Below are 21,333 nucleotides of genomic sequence, written 5' to 3'. Positions count from 1 at the left end.
ATTCAAGATCAGAAGTCCCAAGTCTCCCCTCTGAATGGAGCAGCAGTTACGCACATGTGCTTCTCCACCAACCTCTGCTTATGGACTGACAAAAGCACAGATTACAGTGCCCATAGTCCTAGAAAGGAAAGAACGTCTTAATTGTCTGATAAGCGATGGTAAAATGTAACGGATCTGGGGGGCTCCTATTCATTCAGAGCAAACATTAAAATATGCATTAAAAACCTCTTTATGAACCACTGATGGTGATGAGCCAATGAACCAAAAATAGAAGAAAAGTCCATACTGCTCTGGCTAAGTCAATATGCATGTGGATCTGTTCATGACCAGCAGGATTGCTCAGAAATGTGCAGCATTCTTAAACCCACAAGGGAAAAACAAAGTGTCAGGTACCATTTGCACACAGGTCACCAGCAATGCACTGGTAGGGTTCAGAAGAGAGTTGTACGTTGTCAAAACACCATAACCTGTATATAAATCTTTCACGCAGCTCCTAGCCTTGCATAATATATCCAGATAGGGACAAGGGATTATAACACAGCTTGTGGAAGGCTGGAAGGCACCAAGGTAAAAGAATACAGCTGGAGCCGCTTAGGACTATTAACCCGTCCCTTTACTACATTACAGGGAATGCTTTACTTAAATTACCAACAGGAGCACCACAGGGGTTATATGACCATATACCATCAGTGTTCCCCAACCAGTGTCTCCACAGCCGATAACACCTCCTAGGTTCCCTACACATGGCTCTCAAGCTACTGGCAGATGCCATGGTGCACCAATAACATTGAGGATATAACATCGGTACTTAGCTCTAGGAAAAGAGGAAAAGAACTAGAATAAAACCTCCCCAACCACCTATTTAAAGAGACCCCATATCCAGACCAAACTTCCTGCAACAAAACTTCACTTCCCCCATACATTATGCATGCTGACCAACTTCTTTAAAGAAAAACACAATTGGAAGATCAGTTTTTTATTTGATGCTGAAAAAAGCCATGGATCCTAAACAGAGGATATGTATAAAAACATAAAAATAATAAAACTTACCACTTTCCTAGACTCCTGAAGGCAGTGCATCCCCATCACTGCTTAACAAGGCAAATGTCCTGTTCAGGGGTAGGGGCTGTAGGATAGTATTAAAGGGTACCTTTCATCAAAAAAACTTTTGATATATTATAGTTTAATGTATGCAGAATAACTTTCCAATTGCATGTTATTAAAAAAATATGCTTCTTTCTATTTAATTTTCCACTTTGAAAAAATGACCACTAGGGGTCTCCCTACCAGTCCTTTTTTTTATAGATTTCAGACTCATGCAGGAGTCCCAAATCTCAGACTGCAGCCAGGACACAGGCAAACTCCCTGGCAGTGAGCAGTGCTGAGTTTGTCTGTGTCCCGGCTGCAGTCTGAAATTTAGGACTATAATACATTAAACTATAATATATCAAAAGTTTTTTTGATGAAAGGTACCCTTTAAATGAGTGCTGATCTTGTAGATCACAACAGTGATGGCTAGAGAATGACTGAATAGAACCATTCAATAAAATAAATAAAAAAGGGTGAGTCAAAGATTTACCAACCTCAAGACAGATTTGCTTTCCCAAATGCGCTAGAACTGTGGAACAATTTGCGTTAAATAACTGGAGCACATGTTTTAGACATTTTTTACATATGTTCTAATAAGGGTGTATGTGCATTTACTGAAAGAGATATGGCTTAAACTGCAACAACATAGGCCAAAATTGAGAAGCTAAACTTTGGTGTAAAGTAAAAAAGCCAATAAGTGCTAATAATTTAGACAAAAATCTCTATAAATGCACCAAATCGTTCGTGATGCCCCCCCCCCCTCGATGCTCGAGCAGTGTGATCTGTAAACAAGTGCCGATCTACGAGATCCAATGCCCCAATGTATTAGAAGTGAAATGCATTGAGACAGTAAAGGAGTAAGCCATCTTGGTCAGCTGTAGGATCCACCCAGCCAATGAGCAGGTGGGGGGATGTGCTCCATGAAGGATTACATGGCCCCACCAGCGAACCACTGCACAGTATAGCATTTCTTATTGCTCATTTCACAGGCGTGAAGCAAGCCTCTGGAAGACGAAACTTCCTCGCTCCTCACCACTACACACTGGGATCCACAGCACAGGAAATATTACGTGTCATATTGTACAGCTGATTTGTACAATAAAATGAAAGTGAGTTGTCGGTTACATTGCATCTTACACCAAGACTGCAGTCAGGACCTAATGTGCCTGGAACATCAGTTCTCTTTATTGCTGGATTTATGGATTAACACTTTCTTGCATTAAAATTCTGGTAATGGCAAGAACAGACTTCTCTGCAGTATTTATAAGGCGTAAGCTTTTCCTGCACCGGCCTCAGTTCAGTAAAGACTGAAGAAAACCAACCTGTTGGGTGTCACACACCTGCGATGCCAGAAAGTACAAATCAATGGAGTCCGCCAACAAAAAGCTACATCTGAGGCCGACGATACACACAGGATATAGTCATATACACATATATTGTGTAAGAAAAGTAGTTAAAATCTTTTTCACATATTCAAGATTTGCATTCATGTGGATGTATACAAAAGTATATGCTAAATCTCTGTACTATATAAAAAAAATATGCAGTGAGGACATGCTGGGAGTTGTAGTCTTGTCTGTACATGCGGCTGAAGGTAGCGGGGAGTGATGCAGAATTGAGCGGGGTTGAGGGGCTTACAGCCGCGGTGACTGCAGCTCTGTACGGGCGAGCGGCTGGAGGGAACGAGGAGCGGGGGATGATGGGAATAAAACTACTGTTCTGTAAGTTCATATTCCTTGCTAAAAGCCCTAATTGGTCGTCACCGATTGACAATGAGGGCATCCTGCGGGGAATATAAACTCACAGTGCTGTGAATTCATATTCTTCACCAGAAGCTCTCATTGGTCACTCAGGGCGACCAATGAGGGAGTCTGCCGGGGAACATGAATTTACAGAACAGGGCTTTCGGATTCTGAACATTGCTGGGGAGCTGCGAGCCATGCCACCTGGTTCCCTGGCTTATAACTCTCAGAAGTAAGACCCGGTGCCATCGGTCCCTCAGCCCCCTGTACTTCTACTGCCATCATGGAATAGAATCTGTTTTATGGTAGGAGTACTGCAGTGCAGAGAGAAATAAACACCATCTAAGAAAAAATAAAAGTACAGTTATTAACATCTTTCAAATTTAAAGAGTACCTGTCATAAATAAAACTTTTAATATAGTGTTCCTTGTGTAATTAGCAGACACTTTCCCATTTACTTGCTTTTAAAATTATCAACATAAATATTTTTAAAATGTAATATATAAAACAGCCACTAGGTGGCTTTGTTCTGGTTCCTGCCACAATTAATACAGTGAGTTTGGTCTCCTGTCCTGGCAGGAGACCAAATTCAGGAAGTGCTTGATTGCCAGCTGCACAGAAAGTGAAAGCTCCACAGATTCTCACAGACTGAAGCTCCACAGATTCACACACACTGACAGCTGCAGGATAGCCTCACATGGATCCATTGTGGAATTTCCATAGTGTAAACATACCCTTAGGGTAGCACATGAGAAAGGAAAAACCAGCGCACTCACCGCAACAGGTGAACTTGAACTTCTTGTATCTTTATTGAAGATCATTGACAACGTGGCCTCTCTGGCCGGACACAGGTACAGGCGTGCTGGGGGGACAAAACAAACAGAGACGCTCTCGGGCTAGCGGGTCCGCTTCGCGCTCTCACGTGCTTCACAGGCCCCTACTGACGTCAGGGTTAGAGGGTGTGTTTAAACAGGTAACAAAACGGAAGCGTCTCCATAGACACCTGTACACAAAATACCAATACACCCAAAACATAGTGCCAAAAAATAACAAAAAACGTGTACAAATTCATTTAAAAACAACTTCTCTCTAACAATTAAGAGACGCAAAGGAAGGAATCATATTTATAAAAAATACACTCATCTCATTACGGTCATTAACCCCTTAAGGACACAGCCCTTTTTCACCTTAAGGACTGAGCCCTTTTTCGCAATTCTGACCACCGTCACTTTACGAATTAATAACGCGAAAACACTTCTACTGAATATTTTGATTCTGAGATTGTTTTTTCGTGACATATTCTACTTTATTTTGGTGGTAAATTTTAGGCGTTAATTGCATCCTTTTTGGGTGAAAAATCCCCAAATTTCATGAAAATGTTGAAAATGTTGCATTTTTCTAATTTTGAAGCTCTCTGCTTGTAAGGAAAATGGATATTCACAATAAATTTTATTTTTATTCACAAATACAATATGTCCACTTTATGTTGTCATCATAAAATGGACATATTTTTGGTTTTTGAAAAAATTAGAGAGCTTCAAATTAGAGCAGCAATTTTCAAAAAATTCATGAAAATTGCTAAATCTGAAGGGACAGATGTTACAGAACTACAACTCCCAGCATGCCTGGGCAGTCGAGGCATGCTGAGAGTTGTAGTTTGGCAACATCTGGAGGGCTACCATTTGGGCACCACTGTAACAGTGGTCTCCAAACTGTGACCCTTCAGATGTTGCAAAACTACAACTCCCAGTATGCCCAGACAGCCTTCGATTCCCTACCTGAGCAAGGATCCAGCAGGCTCCAGCGAAGATCCCAGGTCCCCAGGCATCTTCTCCTGCAGGTACGGCCTCCATCTTCTTCCCAGATCCCCTCGACATCCAGGGGCGGGCAGAACGGGGGATTGCCATGGCAACCCCCTGTCCTGCGCTGCCATTGGTCAGAACTCCGTTCTGACTAATAGCAGGGGATAGAAGGAGATCGCAGCTCTGCGACCTCACTCCTATCCCTTAGGCTGATCGGGGCTGTTGCTGACAACTCGGATCAGCCCTATTTTCCGGGTGATCGGGTCACCAGAGACCCGATCAGCCCGGAATTGGAGAAAATCGCATGTCTGAATTGACATGCGATTTTCTCCGATCGCCTGCTGCATGATTTAAGCAGGCATCTGGCTCCGGTCCCCAACCGGCTAGCGGTGGGGACCGGATTTCCTTAAGGACTCGGAATGCAGGGCATATCCATACGCCCTGTGTCCTGAAGAGGTTAAGACCAATGGGACCAGTAGCATTCAACTGCATGATCCAATCGGACTCCTTCCTTTGAAGCTGTAAGTCCTTATCTCCAAACCTTATTGCTTTTTCGAATCTTTCAATTGCGGCAAATTTAAACGCACCTTAGGGTATGTTTCCACTTACGATATATGCTGCAGATTTTCTGCACTACATATAATACGTGTGAACTTACCCTTACAGTATATGGGTTTTCCACCTGTCCTCAGGAAGTATCTGATCATTGGGGGTCTGATTTCTGTGACTCAGGAGAATGGGTGTACCATGCCCTCCTTAGAAAATGGAGCAACAGTTATGTGTGTGTCTTGCTGCTGCTCCATTCACATTCTATGGAACTAATGGAGATAGTTCAGTAGTTCTATAGAAAGTGAATGAAGTTGCAACATGCTTACTCAGCCATCGCCCCATTCGACTAGGGGGACATGGGATAATCCTTATCGTAAATGAGGGAGTCCCCCACATTGATCAGACACTTATCTTGTGGACACTATTAGTGTTAAGTGGTTGTGATTTGTTTTCCTATCCTAATGTCTGTGCCTGTAAATGTTGAAGACGCGGAGGTATATCCTTGTGTTAATGCCTACACTTTATACTGGTGTTTACTGGAGTGAAGAAACATTCCCAAAGCATCCCCATATTCCATGTTATAAATCTCCATCAGAACGATTTACACCTCAGACACAGCAGCGATGCTCTAACTGTAATAAATGACAGCGCCACATATGGAATACGTGACATCTCCCAAAAACACGTGCTGTGTGCTCCATGTATGTGAAACAAAGTATCCAGATACAGTGATTTATCTCCTTTACACTAATGACAAACACACGACTATTCCACATATCACAGATCAGACGGAGACTTCTCCCACCTAAAGAAGGGCTGATCCCAAAGTGTGTGTCCATAACAAATGAGTGATGGGGTCATGAGACCTGATGGATGGAAACCCACTCAGACACTCCAGACATACAAAGAAGACAGGGGCATCGAACAGTCTAAGGAAAAGGACACATGAGCTAGTTCTGATGACAGTACCGCTGATTTCAGGCAAACGGAAAACAGCCGCAAGATCCAATCTGACCGTCTAGAAACCAGTAATCACCATGAACACTTCCAATGGAATACCAGCCAATGACAATTTAGCATTCTGAATTTGATGTACACATAAGGGATTCTTTAGGGCTGAATTCACGCATCATGACAATGTACGGCTGCAAAGAATTAACTTTATGTAGTTTGCGACCATTAAAATAAGTTGTAGTTGTAGTTACAAGTCTAAGTGGCATCATATATGATGGGACCTGCTCCTGCATCAAATATTATGGATTATTTCACAGTACAGTGACCCCCCAATCTACGATGGCCCCGACATATGATCATTTCAACATACGATGGCCTCTCAGAGGCCATCACATCTTGAAGGCAGCATCAACATACGATGCTTTTGTATGTCGGGGCCATCGCATAAACGGCTATCCGGCAGCACAGACTGCTCCAGCTACTGCCGGATAGCCGTTTACGGTGTCCTGTGTGGTCCGCTGACAATCACTTACCTGTCCTCAGGGCTCTGGCGCGTCCTCTTCGGGATCCTCTTCATCGTCAGCGCTCTCCATCGTCGTCATCACGTCGCTGCGCACGACGTCCCGTCATCCAATAGGAGCGGCGTACGTAACGACGTGATGGCGGCGACGGAGAGCGAGGATGCCGGGGAAGCAGGGGCCTTGCCGGAACGTCGGGGACGCGGCGACAGCGATGGAGGGTGACATCCAGGGCAGTGGTGATGGTCCGGAGCGGCGGGGACACGTGAGTATAACCTCCAATACCAGTGGTCTTCAACCTGCGGACCTCCAGATGTTGCAAAACTACAACTCCCAGCATGCCCGGACAGCCGTTGGCTGTCTGGGCATGCTGGGTGTTGTAATTTTGCAACATCTGGAGGTCCATGGTTGTAGACCACTGTCCTATACTTTACATTGCACGGATCCCTCAACATACGATGGTTTCAACAAACGATGGTCCATTTGGATCGGATTACCATCGTATGTTGAGGGACCACTGTATATAAAATACAGAATATACGGTAGCTCCAACCATAAATGGGGAACTACCAATTGGTAATATTGATGAGAAAAATACATTGGTCTTGCAAGATTCCATATTAAGCTGTGTTTACATAATGTATTTATAGGCTCAAAAATCCAAAAATTGTATGTGCAAGCTAATGTTCAACGTTTTTTTCCACCTCTTTTTTGAAAGTTTTTTTTGCACATCTTTTTTGGCTTTTTCGGCAACTTTACTGGTTGTTTTCTGTGGAAACCAGATCTTTGTTTGCAAATCTTTCATAATTTGATGCATTTAAGCATCACATTACATGCCATAATATGCTTGTAATATGCACGTAAAGCTGCTGAATTATATCCAAAATAACTCACCTTTTTCTTTTTCTTTTACAGCAATAATAATAATTACGGGTATAAACAAACAACGAAAAACAATATAAACTGCAGGGTTTTTCCATTAGATTCCATAAAATATTGACTTTACATTGGTGTATTTGGAAGCATAAAAGCGAACATTGTGTTTCAAAATACACCAGCAGCATAATACAAGCGTTATATCTTTTAAAGGGGTACTCCACTGAAAAACACTTTTCTTTAAATCAACAGTGCTCTCTGCTGACACCTCTGTCCATTTTAGGAACTGTCAAGAACAGGAACAAATCCCCCATAGCAAAGCTATCCTGCTCTGGACAGTTCCTGACTTGGACAGAGGTGTCAGCAGAGAGCACTGTGGTCAGGCAGAAAGGAAATCCAAAAAGAAAAGAACTTCCTGTGGAGCAAATAGCAGCTGATAAGTATTGGAAGGATTAATATTTTTAAATAGAAGTAATTTACAAATCTGTTTAACTTTCTGGCACCAAAAAAAAGTTTTCCAGCGGAGTACCCCTTTAAAAAAAAACTTGCAGCAAAACGTTGTTTATAAATGGTGCTGCGGCACAGCAGGGTTATGAAGCGAGCTCAGGAGCTGAGCTCGCATCATACCCGCATGGTCCCGGCTGCTATCAGCAGGCAGGATTTGTGGCTAATGCCGGACATCGCCGTTCAGGCAGATGTCCGGCATTAACTCTTTAGACACAATGATCAAAGTTGATCGCCGGGACTAAAGTGAAAGTGAAAGCTTCCTGGCAGCTCAGTCGGGCTGATCGGGACCACCGCGGTGAAAACGCGATGTTTCAATCAGCTAAAACGCAGCAGGTGGGTGCCTTACCTTCCTCCTGTGCGTCCGATCGGCGATTGATTACTCCAAGCCTGAAGTCCGGGCTTGAGCAATCGACTGCCGATAACACTGATGCAATACAATGACATTGATCAGTGTATTGAATCCCTTATGGGGGCTATAACATTGCAAAAAAAAAAGGCAAAAAAAAAAAGTCTGAATCACCCCCCTTTTCCCATTTAAAAAAGAAAACGATGTAAATAAAGTGTTGGTCAGTTTTTATCCCATAAAAAAATGAATAAAAAGCGAGCAAAAAGTCAGATCAAAACAAAAAATATACCAATAACAACTTCAGATCATCAAAAATGAGCCCTCACACCCCACCGTATGCAGAAAAATAAAAACGTTATAGGGGTCAGAAGATGACAATTTTAAACGTATTAATTTTCCTGCATGTAGTTATGATTTTTTCCAGAAGTACGACAAAATCAAACCTATATAAGTAGGGTATCATTTTAATCGTATGGACCTACAGAATAAAGATAAGGTGTAATTTTTACCGAAAAATGTACTACGTAGAAACGAAAGCCCCTAAAATTTACAAAGAAAATTGCTTTTTTTCTTCAATTTTGTTGCACAATGATTTATTTTATTTTTTTTTTTGTTTCAATGTAGATTTTTGGGTAAAATGATTGATGTAATTACAAAGTAGAATTGGTGGTGCAAAAAATAAGCCATCATATGGATTTTTTTGTGCAAAATTGAAAGGGTTATGATTTTTAAAATGTAAGGTGGAAAAAACAAAAGTGCAAAAATGGAAAAACGCTTGGTCCTTAAGGGGTTAAAATACACAAAAAACTATTTGTGAACACAGCCTAACTGTGCAATTGTTCTGTGTTGGAATGTCAGCCTAGACCTCTGAGGATGCTCTTTGAGTGAAACATGTCAGGGGGCTATGTGTGTTTAAGTTTTAAAGGGGTATTCCAGGATTTTTTTTATTTATTTGACTATGAGTACAGGGGCTGTAAAGTTAGTGTAGTTCATAATATAGTGTCTGTACCTTTATGTGACGGTTTTCTCAAAATTTTTCTGTGATTATTGCCCCAATATTTATTTTTAACAGTATACAATATTACTCATGTCACAGGATTTCCAAAGCTGCAGTGCGTCGACACCTGACATCACTAGTCAGGTGATCAGAGGGAGTCTGTCCTGCTTCAATGGGTGGAGCGACCGCTGGGTGGGAGAGAGATAATTTTGCAACAGCTGTAGGCACCCTGATTAGAAAACACTTATATATTGCATTGAAGGGATCACAGGTATGTTTCAATGGGTGGGGTGGCTGATGTGTGGAGGCAGGGAGGAAAGTGACCTCATACTTACAAACTGTGGAACTATGGGATGTGTAGTTTTGAGAACGAAATTCAACAGGAAATACCCAGTTCTGGCAGGTATGTACTACTAAAATCACTGTATGGTGGATAACCCCTTTAAAGTCTTGTGTTGCCTGAGGACTGCAGCCACCGACATCCTATTTGCTGAAGAGAAGCAGGTGTTGCTGCACAATATATTTCAATACAACAAGTATCCACTGGGGGATAAAGGGTTTGCAGTTGACAAGGCACCTTATAAATAACACTTGGGCAATTTAAGTATTTTTTAACACGAATACATGAATAAATTGTACAACTTACAATATCTTACAAAAGTTACGTTTTTGGTGGGGGCTTGTAAAATGGAAAAATGTATCCCTTTCTTTTGGGATCTTAGTGTGTTGTAAATTATAACACTTACCTTAACCCTACCAGGGTACACGTTGGTTTTCGTGCTATGACCTCAGTGCTAGATTTAAGGATCTTTACTCTACTTGTAAACTCACTTTAGAAGCTGTAAAGCTCCTTTCACGCCACATTTTGGGGGTGCCAAACGTCAGCAACCTGTCAAAAAGGAATACAAACTTGTTATCCAATGTCTTCCTGGCAGGCTCACTGACTTGAATGGGCCAAACATAGTCTAAGGGTACGTTCACACGGGCGGATTACCTGCGGATTCTCAGCAACGTATTTGCTGCGGAAAATCCACAGCAGATTTTGCTACAATTGATTTCAATGGGTCCGAAGGAAAATCTGCAAATTTGTGGATTTTCTGCTGACCCATTAGTCAATGGGAGCAAAATCCGCTGTGGATTTTCCGCAGCAAATACGATGCAGAAATTCTGCAGGTAATCCGCCCTTGTAAACGTACCCTTGTAAATGTGCGTATGTTCAGATAATTTGCTGAATGTACACATGAGGGGGACGCACGGCTGGGTTCACACAGCGTTTATTGCCTTTATCATGGGTATACATTGGCATCCCATCAAAAAAGGGATTCCAACGTATGTCGCAGTTTGCTTTCACTTTAATGGCCTGAACATAACAAGTGACTATACTCTTGCCACTTCATGCACATATATGCCTATTTAGCCGGACTAAATTGTAGGGTCTGCATCGTACAAGAAAGGGTTAACGTGGAGGAGTAAGACCCCGTTCCACCCCAATTTGATATTGCGTAAACAGTTACGTCACTGTCAGGTTAGCAACTCTGCAGTGGCCAGGAAAGGGTCAACAGGGAGCAGCAATACCCCTCCACCCCCAATCAATAGCCCCAGCACCCCTTTAAAGGGTGGATTAGAAACACTACATGGAAACTGTCTTTGTAACAAAGTGCTGTTGGCAGGAGCCTAATTGAACGGTGACATAACGCAGACCCTTGAAGTCCTTTGTAGCAGCGCTCTAGGCTCTGCTGTATTCCACACACTGTTTCTTCCTCAGCCGGCCTTTTGTGCCTTGAGCACATTGTCAACAAGTGAGACTAATGCTGCGCACTCTCTTTATAGGCTCGACAGACAAAGTGTCGCCTGGATAACCCTGCGTGGAAAATTCTGAGGTGGAAGGGAACCCGTATTAATTAGCTTGGAAGACGCCAGCCTCTTCACAAGTGTAACGCGAGCCGTTTTATTGGGGAAAAGTGAAACAAGCGTTACATTGCTTTCCGTTAGCCCAGTAAAACAGAAGGTGATCCATACATATGTATGTTATGCTGGGCTGGAGCTTTTTTTTTTTTTTTTCTAATGGTTTTCTAGGCTGAGGTCCAGAATTTTACAGCACAAAATTCCCATTGTGAAGAATTAAGGGTTCCTGGAGCTGCAGACTTTGTGAATGGTCTCGGATGTAGTTCTAATCTTATATACAGATATTTTGGCATGATTAAAATTAAAACATACATCAATCCGAGCAGCGTGTAATGGAAATTCAGCGTACAAAACAATATTCTTTAGGGTACGTTCACACATACAGGATCCTGCGCAGATTTATAAGGGGGGAGATTTATCACAACCTGTGAAGGGGAAAAGTTGCTGAGTTGCCCATAGCAACCAATCAGATCGCTTCTTTCATTTCTCAAAGGCTTTGTTCAAAATGAAAGAAGCGATCTGATTGGTTGCTATGGGCAACTGGGCAACTTTTCCTCTTGACAGATTTTGATAAATCTCCCCTTATATGCGCAGGATTTGTAATTGCCGATTAGAAGCTGTGCTCAGTCATTTAGTTTACATTGAAATCACACGTGTGAACGTGCCCTTAAGATTTTGCCTTGATGGTCCTTCAGTCTCCTGTAAGGGTACATGCACACCACGTTTTTGTTATACAGTTCCCGTATACGGTTTCAAGTTAAAAACCGTATCGAACTGTATAGAAAACTGTATGCATTGACTTAACATTGTAAACCGTATGTCAAACGCATCATCCGGTTTAGTCGGTTTTGCATCTCATACGTTTTGTCCAGTTTTTTTTACCCGTATCCAAAACTGTAGTCTACCGTGTTTCTTGGTCCGGGTAAAAAACTGTATTAAACTATATACAGTTTTTTTTTAACATGGGAGTCAATGGGAACCGTACAGAACTGTACCATCAGGTTTTCACTATACGGTTTTTGACTTTGCACAGTTTTTTTTCTTGGAATTTCAATCAAACAAGTGAAACTTTATTCATAATGGAGTGAAAAGTTAAAAACGTATACGTTTTTTTCTTAAAAAACGGACGCAACCGGACATCATTTTTCAAACAGTATACGATTTTCAACCATATATGGGTTAAAATTTGTACACACTTTTTGATACAGTTTAGTCAGGTTTTGAGGAATCCGTTTTTCATCAAAAACCTGATACAGGAACTGTATTGCGTGGTGTGCATGCACCCTTAGAAGAGGCTGGACATGTCTGGTATCCAAGTCTGGTATCCAAGCAGTCTATGGACTGAGGGCCCTGTGTAATAGACCCAGCGATCAACCCACAAATGAGCAAACACTAGCTTGTTGACTGGATTTTGACAGCCTTTTCTGTTTTGCAACAGCTGGAGGCACCCTGATTGGGAAACACTTTCCTAAATGATCATATGATCACATATGCTCTATTATACATCGCCCGGTGTCATGTAACATATGTAGTACATCCATGTATTGGCTGTCTGGGCATGCTGGGAGTTGTAGTTTTGCAACAGCTGGAGGCACCCCGGTTGGGAAACACTGCAGTAGATGAATGATGGGGGCATATACCCACATGAGCGATCCAGCAATCATTCATGCGGCCATGGCTGATACAGAGATGTGTAATAGATCACTAAACAAGTGCAGATCATCATGTCCACAACCCTCAGCACGGTTCCGCATGGTGCTCTGTTCATGAAACTTTAGTTATATTCTTTAGTACCTATTGTTATTTCTGTCAATCACAGCATAACAGTCCTGCACCCATTCACCACACTTAACATTAAGTAGGTATCTCCCCATACTTGCAGATTTTGGCACGTGAGGGCCTGGATCTAACGTTGGCCCCACAACTCTCCCCCAATTGCAGAGAAGAAGGATCAGGTATATTGAATTTCGACTGCCTGATCCTTTTGCTGGCTCTGCTGTACATGTATGGCCACCATACACACTGCTGACAACACAACATTGGCCATTGAGATTCCATTAAAGGGGTATTCCGGGCAAAAACATTTTATCCCCCATCCAATAGATAGGGGATAAGATCCTTTGTATTACAGCATCTGAGGAAGGGGCAATAGACCCCGAAACGCATCATGATTCTGCTAACTTGTATGCTGTAATACAAATAAAAGTATCTGGTTTCACAATACCTCCCTGCATCCTTGCATCTTTGGATAAAGCAGCGCCTGGATTATAGTGGTCTTCTTCTACGTAAATTGCTTCAGTTTCTACAGGAAGATATGTCTTCCTGTGACCATCGGGCTTGGCAGCTGATCCTAACCTCTTGATACCCCGGATGAGGGGAGATATGCGCAATTTCTTCATTTATAAGTTGAGCGTCCATCTTCACTAAAATCCTGGGTTTATTCACCCAGTAAGTGTATTGGATTCCTCACCAGCCAAGGGTAACACACGAGGCACTGCCTCCCGGTTGTCTTTTTTTTGTCTCTACTTATACACTAATCTAAGAAGGCCTGTCGTGATGAGAGGTCTCCTCTACTATCAGCTGTCACTTTAAGAGGCATTTACTCTGCACTCTCAATGCTTGTCATGCCCTTGGGATTTGCATGGAAATTGCTGATGATCACGTGGATGTAAAAAACTAAAAAAAATATTGAGTGTCTCCATCTCCGAGTCCATTCTAGAAAGACCTACGTCTGTGGATTTATTACCAAATCATCAATGTAACCCATTCAATAGAAGACCACAGTAGTCTCTCCTTTTAACACATCAAAGGTTCATTCTCCATTAAGCACATGGGTTCTTCTCTGTCTCCTCTGCTGGACGCCAGTAGAAGGTGCTACATTTGTAAGCCCCAGGAGGTCAGAGAACTATCGGCCTCTATAACATCTATGAAGAGTACTGACTCTCTACAGGAAACCAAACTGACACATCCAGCAGACAGGCAATGAGAAAACCTGCACTATAATATATGACATGCTGAACAGTGAAACATCAGGGAATGACCAGTCTCTGAAGATTACAGAGATTCCCTTAAAGAGAACATGTCATCACTTTCATGTTGCCTGAACCAAAAGTCATTAGGACAGTCCCCATGGCTTCTGCCTGCCCCACAGGTCTGGTTTGATAGATCTCTCCCAATACTCAAACAGGGTAATCAGGGCCGGTTTTAGGCTTAGCGTGGCCTTGGGCAAAATCAAAAGTGGAGCCCAAAAATCGTAATAGTGCACTAACCAGATTTACACATTTTTGGTAATTTCAAATAAAAGAAATATCTAAAATATCTACAAACATTTGGTTGTAGTTCCCCACATTCGGTTGGCATTGTAGTTCCCCCACATTAGGTTGTAGTTCCCCCACATTAGGCTGGCCGTATAGTTCCCCCACATTAGGTTGTAGTTCCCCCACATTAGGTTGTCAATATAGGTCCCCCCACATTAGGTTGTCAGTATAGTTCCCCCACATTAGGATGGCAGTATAGTTCCCCCACATTAGGTACAGTATAGTTCCCCACATTATGTGCAGTATAGTCCCCCCACATTATGTGCAGTATAGTTCCCCCACATTAGGTGCAGTATAGTTCCCCCACATTAGGTTGTAGTTCCCCCACATTAGGCTGACAGTATAGTTCCCCCACATTAGGTTGGCAGTATAGTTCCCCCACATTAGGTTGGCTGTATAGTTCCCCCACATTAGGTTGGCTGTATAGTTCCCCACATTAGGTGCAGTATAGTTCCCCACATTAGGTGCACTACAGTTCCCCCACATGAGGTGCAGTACAGTTTCCCACATTAGGTGCAGTAGAGTTCTCCACATTAGGTGCAGTACAGGTCCCCCACACTAGGTTCAGTATAGTCCCCCACACTAGGTGCAGTATAGTTCTCCACATTAGGTGCAGTATAGTTCCCCCACATTAGATGCAGTATAGTTCCCCCACATTAGGTGCAGTATAGTTCCCCACATTAGGTGCAGTATAGTTCCCCACATTAGTTGCAATGTAGTTCCCCACATAAGGTGCAGTATAGTTCCCCCACATTAGGTGCAGTAGTTCCCCCACATTAGGTGCAGTATAGATCCCCACATTAGGTGCAGTATAGTTCCCCCACATTAGGTGCAGTATAGCTCCCCCACATTAGGTGCAGTATAGCTCCCCACATTAGGTGCAGCATAGTTCCCCCACATTAGGTGCAGTATAGTTCTCCACATTAGGTGCAGTATAGTTCTCCACATTAGGTGCAGTATAGTTCCCCCACATTAGATGCAGTATAGTTCCCCCACATTAGGTGCAGTACAGTTCCCCTACAGACATACAGCCTTCAGCCATATAGTGAATGGCTGGAGGCTGTATGCCTGTTTACTGCCCTACTTCAGTGTTCCGACCACCGCTCCACCGGTACGGGGTCACGATCTACAGTACTGCTATGGCCTATGGGCCATAGCAGTAGGTCCCGGGACTGTAGGCGCGGTGGTCAGAACACTGAAGATGACGTGCTGCTGGTAACTTAATTTGCGCGCGTCCTCCTCAATGTTCTGCTCCGCTCTGCTTTTCTCCTAAGGGCGCACGCACGGGACGTCAGTGACGTACCTGCATGCGCCACCTCCCGGCGGGCCCCTGCGTTTTGCCCTTTTGCCCTTGATAAATTCTGTGCTTAGACTTCAGGGTCTACAGCTTAAACTGCATTTAGACCTGCTCCAACATGGTCTGACATTTCAGCATATTTTGGGCAGATGCGACTTGTCGCACAAAAGTTGCACTTGATAAATTCAGCACCAATGCATTTTCCAATGCATTTCCGTCTAAAATAGACTTGCATGCATCATGTTCTAAAAATCCTCTACAGCAAAAGTCGCAGAAAAGTCGCACATATTTAGACTGCGAATTTCTGTGCGACAAATTTAGACAGGAAAAAACAGTCTAAATCCTTTGATAAATCTCCCCCAATGTAACTCCAAGTCAATCACACTTCTGTGAAATCACACTGTCCACTCAGGAAGCAACACTGATTGACAATCAATTTCACATGCTGTTGTGCAAATGGAACAGAAAACAGGTGGAAATTATAGGCAATTAGCAAGATTGGAGTGGTTCTGCAGGTGGTGATCACAGACCACTTTTCAGTTTGGAATTTGCCAGAGAACACCAAGATTGGCAAATTCGCCACTGGCGCCCTGTGCTCTTCCCAGATGAAAGCAGGTTAACACTGAGCACATGTGACAGACGTGACAGAGTCTGGAGACGCCGTGGAGAATATTCTGCTGCCTGCAACATCCTCCAGCATGACCGGTTTGGTGGTGGGTCAGTAACTGTGTGGGGTGGCATTTCTTTTTGGGAGCCGCACAGCCCTCCATGTGCTTGCCAGAGGTAGCCTGGCTGCCATTGGGTACCGAGATGAGATCCTCCGACCTCTTGTGAGACCATATGCTGGTGCGGTTGGCCCTGGGTTCCTCCTAATGCAAGACAATGCTAGACCTCATGTGGCTGGAGTGTGTCAGCAGTTCCTGCAAGAGGAAGGCATTGATGCTATGGACTGGCCTGCCTGTTCCCCTGACCTGAATCCGATTGAGCACATCTGGGACATCATTTCTCGCTTCATCCACCAATGCAACGTTGCACCACAGACTGTCCACCTCATCAGGAGCATGCCCAGGCATTGTAGGGAGGTCATACGGGCACGTGGAGGCCACACACATTACTGAGCCTCATTTTGACTTGTTTTAAGGACATTACATCAAAGTTGGATCAGCCTGTAGTGTGGTTCTCCACTTTGATTTTGAGTGTGACTCCATATCCAGACCTCCATGGGTTGATACATTTGATTTCCATTACATAGTTAGTATAGTTGAAAAAAGACATACGTCCATCAAGTCCAACCATTGATAATTTTTGTGTGATTTTGTTGTCAGCACATTCAATTATGTAAAGACAAAAGTATTTCATACGATTAGTTCATTCATTCAGATCTAGGATGTGTTATCTTAGGCTAAGTTTCCACTTGGGTTTTTTTCTGGCAGTTTTTGGATATCTGCCACTGCAGTTTTTGAGTCAAAGCCAGAAGTGTATTCAAAAGGAACAGGACATATAAAGGAAGGAATTATACTTCTCCTCCCTTATGGATCCACTTCTTACTTTGGCTCAAAAACTGCAGTGGCAGATATCCAAAAACTGCCAGAAAAATAACAAGTGGAAACTTAGCCTAAGTGTTCCCTTTATTTATTTTTTTGAGCAGTGTATTTCAATCTGTTTACATTTTTGTCAAATTTTTTTACCCCAAAATTTTTTTGGGATTTAAAAGAAACTGATTAAATCCAATACAGTATATATATAACTTGAGAAAGACCAGACAGAGCTGGTTGAAACGTCGCTTTTGTAAGACAACTTTTTTATGGAATAAATTCACCTTGTGTTTGAATACTGGAGTGCTGCTGAGAGCTTCTTCATATATACATATATATATATATATATATATATATATATTTTTTTTTTTTTTTTTTTACATTACTGTTTATGAAGTTGTATTAAACCATATCACAATGTTTTTGATACGATTTTTAGACACATTCGATTTTATTTTTTAGCATACAATTTTAAGCCATCCCTTCAATGAATGTAAAAATCATAATGTGAATGCAATCTGATAGGTTGCTATGGGCAACTGCGCCACTCTTACTCTACACAGGTTTTGATAAATCTTCCCCAAAGTATCAGAACCCAGCCTACATAAGCTGATAATTTTACATTTGTTGTCTATTTGGCCAATGGTATTTAGATGTTCCATCAATCCGAAATGCCGACAGTATTCAAGAACCCATGGAACGGGGAGTAAGATGCTGAAGAGATGAAGGACAAGTCATCTACATGTTTCTCATGGGGTCACCAGGAAATAGAGGAAAATTAGAAGAAGTCTTTGAACCTACTTCAGCCTCATCCATTTCCCTGACAGAACCACGCTATCCCCCCCTTCTCCTACACCCGTTGTCCATCTACTTATTCCCCATTTGGTTGTCTCTGGATTTAAAAGCACGTTCCAGGCTCCTGGAGATCAAACTATGGAGGGAAAAAAAAGACTTCTCCCTGGTCTGGGTTTTGTCTGAGGTGACACCCGCAGCATTTATCACAGAAGAGAAGTAAAACAAAAATCTACAAAGAAGTATAAATACACTGAACATTGACAAGGGCTCCAGAGGGTTAAACATTACACAAAGAACTCAATTGTTTTACAGAATTAAGATTAGAAAAAGCAATTGTAGCGACATCAGCAGTTTATATATATGAGGCTGGGATGTCACCAGCAGGTGAGTCTGGGATGTCACTAGCAGGTGAGTCTGGGATGTCACTAGCAGGTGAGTCTGGGATGTCACTAGCAGGTGAGTCTGGGATGTCACTAGCAGGTGAGTCTGGGATGTCACTAGCAGGTGAGTCTGGGATGTCACTAGCAGGTGAGTCTGGGATGTCACTAGCAGGTGAGTCTGGGATGTCACTAGCAGGTGAGTCTGGGATGTCACTAGCAGGTGAGTCTGGGATGTCACTAGCAGGTGAGTCTGGGATGTCACTAGCAGGTGAGTCTGGGATGTCACTAGCAGGTGAGTCTGGGATTTCACCAGCAGGTGAGTCTGGGATGTCACTAGCAGGTGAGTCTGGGATGTCACTAGCAGGTGAGTCTGGGATGTCACCAGCAGGTGAGTCAGTGACAAACTCTTAGCAGGTGCTCAGCCCCATATTTTACTCACACAGGTGTTCCGTGACCATCGTATTGGCTGCGGGGAGGACACGACACATGAGGTTATTGGACAAATCACCTTTGGTCAAATGATTTCTCTACAATGATCAATACGGTTACATAAAAGATGCATTTGACAAATTATTTACTAGGTCTATAGTTCTGTAAAACAGCATCAATCTATTAGTATGACCACATGTAGCGGCCATATCTCAGGTCTGCACTCACACGAAGGGTCAGATATACTGTAGAAAATCCATACTGTAATACAATCTTATTTGTATACAATACATAAATCTTCATGACCCCAGAATGAAAACTGACCTGGTGTGCAGTTTGATAACATGCTAATATGGGCGGGGTATATGCTGCTAACTTATTGCAGATTTTCTCAATTTACTTTAACAGGGAACACAAAATCCACAATGGGGTCTGCAGTGTTGAATATTTTAAATACACTGTGCATAGTCAGTTCTGATATCCACAGCAGAAAATCCTCATGATGTGGTGCAGATTTACCTATGAATTTCCATCCCAAGCAAAAGCATTCTAATACTTCTGCTCTCTTAAAGGAGAACTGCGCCATCATTTTTCTTGTGCCCGGGTTGTAAAAACATTAAAACAAACTTTAAATCACCTTCCTACGTTCCCCCGTTGCGGAGATATCCACGTCCTGTTCCTCCGATGCTGCTGGTTTCTGGCTTCTTAGGCTCGAAACATCACAGTGAGGGCAGCATATCGCGGGCCGCAACGATGTCCCGCCTTGGCCGGTGACCGGCTGAGCGCACTGTCATGTAAGGAGCCCGGGCCCTGCCTTCTCCTTGCTGCCCGAGCTCCTCACATGACAGTGCGCTCAGCCTATCACCGGTAGCTTGGGCAATGGGGGACTAAAAAAATTTACGCTGCAGTTCTTTTTAAAGAGGACCTGTAGCCAACCCCTCAAATTTTACATTGCAAATTAATGAAAATAAACAGTTATATAAAACCAAATATTACATTGCATTATTATACAATCGCTTAGGGTGCCCTGATCACACACCTTTTTATAGTTTCTTGATAAGTCCTTCTGTTACTGAGATATGAGGGTTTAAAATTTGTCTGACAAATCAGGGAATCAGTCAGATGGGTGTGAAATTCATTTTAATAATGGGCAGGATTATACATTTTAGGGGGGGGTGTATGTAAAACATTCACACCCCCAGACTTTATAATCCCACCCATTACCTGATAGTCACTCCAATTATTAAAATTAAGATCACGTCCATCTGACTGATTCCCAGAATTGCCAGACAGAATATAAACCCTCATATCTCAGGAACAGAAGGGCATATCAAAAAACTATTTTAAAAAAGGTGTGTGATCAGGGAACCCTAAGCTATTTAAAGGGGTATTCCAGCCAAAGACAGCTAATCCCCTATCCAAAGTGGGTGCCGCTCTCTGTGCAGCACCCACATTCTTTGCAGGGCTTCTGCTCCAGTCTTGGAAACATCTGTGTGACGTGTCGGCCACCAAGCCCCCTCCCATAGACATGAATAAAGGGGGCGTTGCGTGACATCACGTCTCCAGTCCCGGAAACACAGAGGTTTCTGAAACTGGAGCAGCAGCATAGAAACTGGGCCCCCCACGATCAGACATCTTATCCCAAATCCTTTGGATAGAGGATTAGATGTCTTTGGCTGGAATACCCCTTTAAATAGCTTAAAGGGGTACTCCGGTGATGGCCTTTTTTCTTTTAAATCAACTGGTGGCAGAAAGTTAAACATATTTGTAAATTATTTCTATTAAAAAAATCTTAATCCTTCCTGTACTTATTAGCTGCTGAATACTACAGAGGAAATTCTTTTCTTTTTGGAAAGCTCTCTGATGACATCACGAGCACAGTTCTCTCTGCTGACGTTATTATAATAATAATAACACTTTATTTATTATTGTCCTTAGTGGGATTTGAACACAAGTCCCCAGCACTGCAAGGCAGCAGTGCTATTCACTGAGCCACCATACTGCCCTTAGCATACAGCTGCTATGCACGGTTGCTAAAATGGACAGAGATGTTAGCAGAGAGCACTGTGTTCGTGATGTCATCAGTGTTCCAAAAAGAAAGGAATTTCCTCTGTAGCATTCAGCAGCTAATAAGTACTGGAAGGATTAAGATTTTTTAATAGAAGTAATTTACAAATATGTTTAACTTTCTGCCACCAGTTGATTTAAAAGAAAAACGGTTTTCACCGGAGTACCCCTTTAAGATGTCTTGGCCTGGAATACCCTTTAATGACAATAAAATTATTGGGGGTTTGA

General features: G+C 42.7%; 1 long non-coding RNA gene across 3 annotated transcripts in view; it reads right to left on the bottom strand.

Annotated features, from left to right (window-relative positions):
* LOC130296662 (uncharacterized) overlaps positions 1-11,734 on the bottom strand; it is an 83,448-nt gene extending 71,714 nt beyond the window's left edge. For all 3 annotated transcript variants that reach the window (XR_008849252.1, XR_008849253.1, XR_008849251.1), the window contains exons 1-2: positions 11,598-11,734; positions 10,127-10,269 (exon numbers count right to left, since the gene is read on the bottom strand). This is a non-coding gene — a long non-coding RNA (uncharacterized LOC130296662). The remainder of the gene's footprint in view (positions 1-10,126; positions 10,270-11,597) is intronic.
* Positions 11,735-21,333: the final 9,599 nt, after the last annotated feature.

This window comes from Hyla sarda, chromosome 12 (assembly GCF_029499605.1).
Source record: "Hyla sarda isolate aHylSar1 chromosome 12, aHylSar1.hap1, whole genome shotgun sequence".
Taxonomy (NCBI): Eukaryota; Metazoa; Chordata; class Amphibia; order Anura; family Hylidae; genus Hyla; species Hyla sarda.
This window is presented reverse-complemented; position numbering and strand designations above follow the sequence as displayed.